A 10,383-nucleotide genomic window follows, 5' to 3' on the forward strand; every position below is an offset into this window, starting at 1 on the left:
TTGATGCTGTGTGTACATGAGGTGTGAGTGATTTGATCCTCTAGAGTCACAGATATAGAAGATATAACTGTGTTACCGCCATGATGCTGTGTACATGATGTGTGAGTGATTTGATCCTCTAGAGGCACAGATATAGAAGATATAACTGTTTTACCGCCTTGATGCTGTGTGTACATGAGGTGTGAGTGATTTGATCCTCTGGAGTCACAGATATAGAAGATATAACTGTTTTATCACCATGATGCTGTGTACATGATGTGTGAGTGATTTGATCCTCTAGAGTCACAGATATAGAAGATATAACTGTGTTACCGCCATGATGCTGTGTACATGATGTGTGAGTGATTTGATCCTCTAGAGGCACAGATATAGAAGATATAACTGTTTTACCACCATGATGCTGTGTGTACATGACGTGTGAGTGATTTGATCCTCTAGAGTCACGGATGTAGAAGATATAACTGTTTTACCACCATGATGCTGTGTACATGAGGTGTGTGTGATTTGATCCTCCAGAGTCACAGATATAGAAGATATGACTGTTTTACCACCATGATGCTGTGTACATGAGGTGTGAGTGATTTGATCCTCCAGAGTCACAGATATATAAGATATAACTGTTTTACCACCATGATGCTGTGTACATGACGTGTGAGTGATTTGATCCTCTAGAGACACAGATATAGAAGATATAACTGTTTTACCACCATGATGCAGTGTACATGATGTGTGAGTGATTTGATCCTCGAGAGTCACAGATATAGAAGATATAACTGTTTTACCGCCATGATGCTGTGTACATGAGGTGTGAGTGATTTGATCCTCTAGAGACACAGATATAGAAGATATAACTGTTTAACAACCATGATGCTGTGTCCATGAGGTGTGAGTGATTTGATCCTCTAGAGTCATAGATATAGAAGATATAACTGTTTCACCACCATGATGCTGTGTCCATGAAGTGTGAGTGATTTGATCCTCTGGAGTCACAGATATAGAAGATATAACTATTGTGTCACCATGATGCTGTGTGGACATGATAAAAGGTGTACATGATGTGTGAGCGGAAGTACTTACCACCATGATGCTGTGTACATGAGGAGTGAGTGATTTGATCCTCTAGCGTCACAGATATAGACGATATAACTGTTTTACCTCCATGATGCTGTGTACATGATGTGTGAGTGATTTGCTCCTCTAGAGTCACAGATATAGAAGATGTAACTGTTTTACCACCATGATGCAGTGTACATGATGTGTGAGTGATTTGATCCCCCAGAGTCACAAATATAGAAGATATAACTGTTTTTCCACCATGATGCTGTGTACATGAGGGGTGAGTGATTTGATCCTCTAGAGTCATAGATATAGAAGATATAACTGTTTAACAACCATGATGCTGTGTCCATGAAGTGTGAGTGATTTGATCCTCTAGCGTCACAGATATAGACGATATAACTGTTTTACCACCATGATGCTGTGTCCATGAAGTGTGAGTGATTTGATCCTCTAGAGGCCCAGATATAGAAGATATAACTGTTTAACAACCATGATGCTGTGTCCATGAAGTGTGAGTGATTTGATCCTCTGGAGTCACAGATATAGAAGATATAACTATCGTGTCACCATGATGCTGTGTGTACATGAGGTGTGAGTGATTTTATCCTCTAGAGTCCCAGATATAGAAGATCTAACTATTGTGTCACCATGATGCTGTGTGTACATGACGTGTGAGCGATTTGATCCTCTAGAGTCACCGATATAGAAGATATAACTGTTTTACCGCCATGATGCTGTGTACATGATGTGTGAGTGATTTGATCCTCTAGAGTCCCAGATATAGAAGATATAACTATTGTGTCACCATGATGCTGTGTGTACATGATAAAAGGTGTACATGATGTGTGAGCGGAAGTACAGTGTGCTTTTAATGTTTGTAATAATTATTGTATTAATTATCTGAATGTGATTGGTTGAAATTCCAGGATATGCATATGGTTTTTTTTAATTATCAAAATGTCAGCAATTAATTTGACACCAAACCAATGAAGCCCATACAAATGAGTCCTAGGCCCGTATAGAATTCAACTAATAAATACTCTCAATAGTGTTTCCTGTTCGGTAGTTCCTGAGTCGCCTATTCTGACTGAGTAATATCTCGTGTTATTTGTTCACATTTTTTTTTTATTGCAATTCATGAAATCGGCGAGTTGAAATAGAACACAGATGTTTGGAACACATTTGACATCTTTTGAACCGGGAGAGGGAGAGAGAGAAAAGAACATTCGTGCACAGAGAACGACAACAGATGAGATTTCCTTTGATATTATTACTGTATTGATATATACGTGTACTACCGGGTATGTATGTTCACAACTGGTTGCTTCGTCTGTAATGTCACAATATAATAGTAAACGTTCTAGTTTTGGCATACAGTTTTGCATCGACTACTTTAACGTCACACCTAAAATGTGTAAGCGCGACTGAAGCTTCAGTTCAGCCCAAAATCTAATACAAAATGCATAGAAACTACATAGGAATGTGGACAGAGGAGAGGTCAACACAAATGGACGGACACCATACTCTGTCAGTCAACCAAAACCCAGGTGTTCCGGGATGGAAAGCGATTTTATATGATATTTGACATCCGTCTTAATGTCTCCTTTCAGATACCTGGCGGTAGTTACTTTACAACTTATTTCCATATTTAACATTCCCAACTGCACAAGACATAGCTAATTGTACACGACATCCATGTCTGTACATGGTGTTCCTACTTGAACATTGTATAAAGCACCCCTTACCAACTACATGATGTGCTAACTACAACTATCAAGACATGTGTCCCCATGATTGAATTAAGAAAACGATGTTTTCCAACATGGTATGACAATGACCTTATAGCAATGGTTAAAGAGAAAGAACGTGCGTACAAAGTCTAAGTCAAGGCCGGTAAACGACGTGATTCTTCTGAGTATGCTATTTTTTCTTTTTACGGTAGGAGTTCAAATCACTCCAAACATCTAAATACTATGATTATATCACCCATGTTGAACATCTGTAAAAGACAATCCCAAACGTTTTTGGGGATTTGTGAAAGGAAAGCGGAAGGCGGGGACTGCCCCGGACTCTTTTTCAGACTGTTCATCGTCGTCTTCCAACAATGTTGAATCTGCAGATATGTTTAACGCTTTCTTCAAAAGTGTGTTCTGTATGGACGACGATTGTGATCTTCCGCAAATATATGTAAAAAATGAATTTGACTGCCCGCTAAGCACAATTGTTTTGAATTGGACTGATGTTCAGAAGGCACTTACACAAATAGATGTAAAAAATGCTTGTGGCTACGACAACATATCTGGCGTAGTTTTTAAAGAGTGTGCTGATGAGTTATGTGTACCACTGTGTAACATTTTCAAACGTCCATTGAACGATGGTATCTTTCCAAGTATTTTTAAAAGGTCTATTCCCATTTTAAATCTGGTAAACGTAAAGAAGTCTCTAATTACAGACCAGTAACTTTACTACCAACTATATCCAAAGTTTTCGAAAAACTGGTTGACGTACATTTTTCTAATTTTATAAATCCGCTTATCTGCGATGGGCAACATGGTTTTATGCCAAAAAGGTCTACTGTTTCAAACCTTGCATGTTTCACCGATCAGATTTCCAAAGCCTTTGATAAAAAAAAGTAGAATTAGATGCTGTATATACTGATTTTTCAAAGGCATTTTACAAAGTAAACCACAGATTATTATTGCATAAGTTAAAAGTGTATGGTGTAGAAGGTAGCATTTTAGATTGGTTTACTACTTATTTGAAAGACAGATTCCAGCGTGTTACTGTCAATGGGGCAACATCCGGTTGGTGTGATGTAACTTCCGGTGTGCCTCAAGATTCGATACTTGGACCTAAACTTTTCCTTATTTTTATCAATAAGCTGCCATTTATTGTGAAGTTTTCTAAAACTCTTATGTTTGCCGACGACAGCAAATATAAAAGTGTGTAAGAACGTTGTCTGAGTGTGAGCAGCTACAGAGCGATATAGATAGAGTAAATTGGTGGACTGTGTGGAAAATGAAAGTGAATGTGAAGAAGTGCTGCCAGGTCATTTTTACAAACAAGAAGAAATGTATAAATTTTAATTAAACTATGAACGGTGACAACCTGAAGAATGAAATGTGTGTGAAAGATCTTGGTGTATGGCTGACCTATTCAATGAGTTTTAGTACCCACATTATACGTACTGTTTCCAAATCGATGCGAATGCTCGGTTTTATAAAACGTACATGTAAAAGTTTTAAAAAATACCTGTTTTAAGGTCTCTATATATAAGTCTTGTCAGGAGTCAGCTAGAATACTGTTGTCAGATCTGGTCTCCTTACCAAACATCTTTATTTCATCAGGTCGAAGTTGTCCAGCGTAAATTTTTGATTTTTTTTATGTTTTAAGGCACACGTTGACTCCAATTCCATGTCTTACGCTGACACTTGTAGGCATTTTAATCTTCCTAGCCTCGAACATAGGCGGGCATTTTTAGACTGTGTATTTCTTTACAAATGTGTTAATAGTGCTTTTGATTGTCCATATTTAGTCAAGCAAATGTGTTTTTTAGTCCCTGGTCGTAATCTACGATCAATTCGTTTCAACCAGTTTTACTGCCAGAGAAGTAGAATAAACGTTAGAAAGTATAGTATTTTAAACAGGATTTAATGTAAGTTTAACTATCTTGATGTTCCTCTCTCGCCGAGTTCAAATTACGTTAAAGAATATTTGCTATCACTAATTCCTTTTGTTTTACATATGAGTATCTTTTAGTCTGTGTTACATGCATAACTGACTGTGATATTTTATGTATGTGTTGTAATGTTGTTATTCATTCTGTAAGTGGACCCTTGGGTCTGTTGGATTGAATATAAATAAATAAATTCTATCTGTTAATGACTTTCACACAGGTTTACAATATTGTCATTTATCCATAAAATTCCGACCTGTCAATTTCGACATGGCATTTCCAATTAAACCTATTGCGATTGAGACCCAAACTTACCAAGCTAGACCACAGCAACAATTCAGCATCTGCAGCACACAACTCGATATGTAATACTTAAATGAAATCAAATTAAGGCCTCTACTAGTTCCCCTTACTTGACTTTTATCGTTGGGATTGGGGCTATACAGACTATAGGTATCAATGCAAGCCGGTCGTGTAGTGTAGGATATACGTCCTGTAATACACGCACGCCACTGACTGTATGCCAGACTATGTATGCATATTGCATTGTAGATTTCTGTTGGGAGAACACTACGACAACCTAACGTAAGCGAAAGATACATGAAATATTTATTTGGTTGTTTTACAAGGTAACGATTATCAAATAACCAAATAGTGTCTATAATACCTTAAATACATATAGCACGCACCGCATTTGCACAAAGTTCAAAAGCAATAAGACAATTTGTACTGCAACTATCATATAACAAAAAGGTAACTAATTAGTGTAAACAACAACAGTACAAGATATCAACGTATTTGATACACGCTGGAATACAAAGTAGCTACTGATACTCCGGGAAGTGTTGATATAGACACAAGATTGATACTCACTAAAGCATTGGTGTTAATAAAACTAAAACGAGGAAACGTCAATTCCAATACCATAAAACAAAGTGTATCTAATAAGGTCAACAGTCGGACTACAGCGACGATTACTATAGAAGCTTTTTGAAATGCAGTTATTATGAAATAGTGGCGAACAATGAGGGACACACTCCTTGTGCTTATGTCATGCAACTTAGATATATTTAATAAACAGACCCCAACTATTCTGTTAAGGGTAAGAATAATTTAAAAAAACACAAAATAGCAGCTAAAATTCCTTTCTGATCAACTCGATCGTTCTTACCCACAGTCTTAACGTCGTATCTGCAGTGCAATCCAAATCCTGAATGATGCGCTACTGTTTGGCATAATCCACAGAGAAAATATCCCAAACTCCAGGTTTAGTATACATACAGTACACAACAGCGTTATTCAAATGTGTTAACACGTAAACAGCTGTCACTTTAAATAGATGATAATGACTTACCTGTTTGATGTCAGCATGGATTATCCATGAAGGGGTGCGGCAAAGTCCCTTATCTCATCGGAACCATCAGCTGTATACTAGTGAAGTTCACTTCCAATCTGTAACAGGAAGACGTTGCATACTTTGTCGTAGAATTCATAAGTGTCTACAACTAAGTGCCCCTGCCTGTTTAAGACGCAGCAGCGGCTTTTTGCTAAACCCAATTGATTAGCCTGTGACTTTTACACTTTCTACTTCGACTATTCGTGTGCACGCATCTAGCTATTAAAACCCCTGACATTTCGCTCATGGTAGTTGTTAAGGTCTGCCATATGTATCTCACGGTCTTTTCTCATAATTTGAACATTGTCTGAACATTGAATGGCTTGGCGTCGGATGCAATTGCTACTACACTGGACACTGGTGTCGCTGTGATGTCAGAGCTTCTATTGTCTCTCCACACCTTGACATTGACGGCATGTCATCCTGTCGCTCCACTGGCTATGTGCCTGACAACCAGAGACGCTGAGACGATGGCGCACCATACTGAAGTGTTTCGCGGATATTGATCTCGGAAAGACCATTCATGATCCCAGGCAATCCATCGTGAAAGAAATGGTTGATGAATTGTTACTGATCACTTTAATAATGATAAATAAATAAAAGTGTGTATACATAGGAGCGTCTCGTTTTACATCAAAACATATCATAATGGTAATTATTGGTGAATGATATACCCTAACACGTAATGAGGCACAGAAAATATATTATTTTTCCCGAACGTAGAGTTATTCTCTGTAATATCCGGTCGATCGGTGCTGTTGATAACAAATATTTCGAAACAGTGAGAAGCATTATCTATTTTTTTGTTGGTGATTATCTATTTTATTTTTAACATTTATTAATCTTTCCTTTTGAATTGTCAAAGGCTGTGTCATACTTAAATGTTTCACCTTCATCATGCTCCTCTGACGTCCGTCCGTCTGCTTCATCAGTTGCCTCGATCCTTAACCGTAGCCCCTTTAGAATACTCTTTGGAAGATCCCTCAGGTAGGTGTATAATAACCACATCTGCCGCAGAGCGGGCTGATATTGGAGTCCCGGACAAACTGAGGTTATGTTTAGCAATAGCCATCAGCTACTCTATGTAATGGGACACATTAGCTTTAATACAACAACTGCAAATACAAACACTAATTTTATGTCTTGTTTAGTTTCCTGATAGTGAAAGCATTGCTTAAGGGTTAACTAAAGCGAAGGGGAATTCGTGAATCTTGTTCATGTACATACGGAGATATGTTGATAGAGAGAGAGTGTGATGGTCTAGATTTCTCTGCGGAGTATTAGCTGTCGCCAACAATAACACATGTATAAAATGTCATTAAATGCGAATTTTATTTGATAGAATATATAGTGGACATTATGTTTCTCAAAATCAATTTCCTAGTCATATAATCGATACCCTACATATAGACCAGACCACAAGATCCGTGTTGTCTACATCTAGTTATAGTGTAAGGTGTATACCTCCGGTTTGGATCTGTGATGTGGCTGGGGACACAGTCGGCTACATGTCTCACTGTAACGTATTAACAAATTATACACCTGTAACGTATTAACAAATTATATACCTGTAACGTACTAACAAATTATATACCTGTAACATAATTTCCATATGTATGAAGCAATGTTGATTTTCACGTTACATTTGTATTTTGTCAGAGAGGCGTGTGTGTTCTACGTTTGTAAATGTTCTCCTCAGACGAGTTCCAATGTCACTTCACCATATTTCGTGAAACTATGTAACACCCCAACTATAAATACAGAGGATATGGTCACTCTAGAGATCGCTCACCTAAACCCTTCGGATATTTAAACATAATAACGTAACGGTACCAATCTAAGAGAGTTAAAACTGGTAACGTTACCGTTTGGATTATGGTGGGCAAACGTTTGTTCATTATATTAAATGTATTAAAATTATTATCACAGACTAAGTTTATTTTCGGCGTCAGAATTGAGTTCCTTACATTCTATAACCTATTTGTCCTTTATTCTTACTTACATACATATATATGTATGCTTAGTTATCTACACTATAAAATTACAAGTGTGTTTAATATATAAACGCCTAAACAGATGTTTCCTGTACATTCCTGATCGAGTTATAACCTCTTACCCTACCTGCTGTTTTCGTGTAAAAGTCACTTTGTTACTTGATAGCTGGTGTATTCTACATTGGCACATGTATAATCCTCATAGTTTTGTTGAAAACGTAATTTGATTAACATAGCCATATTTAATTATCAAGACTATTATTTTGTAAAGTCTATCACAGTCACAATATGACGATATTGTAATAGTTCTGTAAATCACTGTAACGCATCATTACGTAATATCATTAAAATGTACCTTCGTGTAAATTGTCTTTTACATATTTTATTTCACATTACCATGTAATCATAGTTCATCTCCTGTTAACAAGGTATTGTAGATCAATATTACGGAATGAAAAAAATACGGAAAGCTCGTATGCAATAATGATTTCAAATTTCAATAAACTTTATTGTCAAAGGACAAATGGATTGGGCAGCAGGCATACCCTATTTAAGCCCTTTCGACCCTCTTTCCTAATATTTATTTTTGTATCTGTGGAATTACTAAGCAGCATAAAACTTAAAATTTAACCCTGATATTAAAGGGCTTAATATTGACCACTCTGATTACCTACTAAGTCAATATGCAGATGATTCGACACTCTGTCATGAAGATGATGAACAATATCTAAAGGAAACATTTGTTACTTTAGATTATTTTGCTGAATGTTCTGGATTAAAATTAAGTTTAGGAAAAACCCATGTAGTTTGGCTAGGGGCAAAGCGGGGTTGTAGGGAAGAATACTTGCAAGAAAAGGATATTTTTTGGAATCAAAGAGGGAAATTTAAGCTCCTTGGGATCACATATGATCTTAACCAGGAGGATGTAACATTACAAAACTTTGAAGAAAACTTTGAATCTGTTAAAAAATTATTAAATGACTGGTCTTTTAGAAATCTAAGTTACTTAGGGAAAGTCACGGTAATCAAGACACCAGCACTCCCAATAATGTTCATTAACAACCTCCAAAAACTATTTCATATTTTTTTTATGATCAGGGAAAGTTGACAAGATGAAAAGGAATGTAATAATAAACTCATACGAGAATGGAGGCCTTAGACTCACTCATGTGAAATCATACTGCCAAGCGCTAAAAAAGACATGGATAAAAAAAATACTAGACCCCAACAACAATTCTCCTTGGAAAAATTTAATTTCTGATAAACTTCAAAAATGGGGTGGTGAGTCAATTTGGTACTTGAATAGCGAGGGCCTAAACAACATAGCAGATCACTCAATCCTTTCTGGAGTAATATTTTTTTAAATATGGGTTTCTATAGAGCGTGCACCACCCACAACCTCGTCAAAAATACTATCACAACCAATATGGTTTAACAATAAAATTAATATAAACAAACAGTACGTACTGTATCAAAGGTGGGTAGAAAGATATATATTTTTCATTAAAGACTTAGTTAATGACAGTAGTGAATGTATTGATGTGAATCAACTTAAACTTCAATATGATATCCAAATTAACTTCGTTGAGTACTATGGCTTACTAGCATCTATCCCAATCTCATGGAAAAATATGATTAAAACATACAAGAAAAATATTGATGTACCAGAAAACAAATATATACAAATACTAAAAGGGAAAGAAAAGATAACTAGAAATGTTTATGCAGTATTAGTCAATCAATATCTAGATCTCCCTATTTCATCTATGCAAAAATGACAAGGGAAAATGGGATTAGATTTAACAAATGACAGTTGGCAGATATACTTCAAACTACCCTTCAATAAATCAGATGACACAACACTACAATATAACAGATGACACAACACTACAGTATAACAAATGACACAACACTACAGTATAACAGATGACTCAACACTACAATATAACAGATGACACAACACTTCAATATAACAGATGACACAACCCTCCAATATAACGGATGACACAACACTTCAATATAACAGATGACACAACACTACAATATAACATATGACACAACACTTCAATATAACAGATGACACAACACTACAATATAACAGATTACACAACACTACAATATAACAGATGACACAACACTACAATAAAACAGATGACACAACACTTCAATATAACAGATAACATAACCCTTCAAAATAACAGATGACACAACACTACAATATAACAGATGACACAACACTTCAATATAACAGATGACAC

General features: G+C 36.3%; 2 protein-coding genes across 2 annotated transcripts in view; one reads left to right on the forward strand and one right to left on the reverse strand.

The window, feature by feature from the left end:
• The window catches only part of LOC110463337, a 129,139-nt gene extending 122,585 nt beyond the window's left edge, over positions 1 to 6,554 (reverse strand). The window contains exon 1 of the mRNA XM_021517844.1: positions 6,090 to 6,554. The gene's annotated coding sequence lies outside the window, so the exon portion shown is untranslated. The remainder of the gene's footprint in view (positions 1 to 6,089) is intronic.
• Positions 1 to 10,383, forward strand: part of LOC110463338 — a 56,194-nt gene that overhangs the window by 25,639 nt on the left and 20,172 nt on the right. The window lies entirely within an intron of this gene.

This window comes from Mizuhopecten yessoensis, unplaced genomic scaffold, assembly GCF_002113885.1.
Source record: "Mizuhopecten yessoensis strain PY_sf001 unplaced genomic scaffold, ASM211388v2 scaffold10889, whole genome shotgun sequence".
Lineage (NCBI taxonomy): Eukaryota > Metazoa > Mollusca > Bivalvia > Pectinida > Pectinidae > Mizuhopecten > Mizuhopecten yessoensis.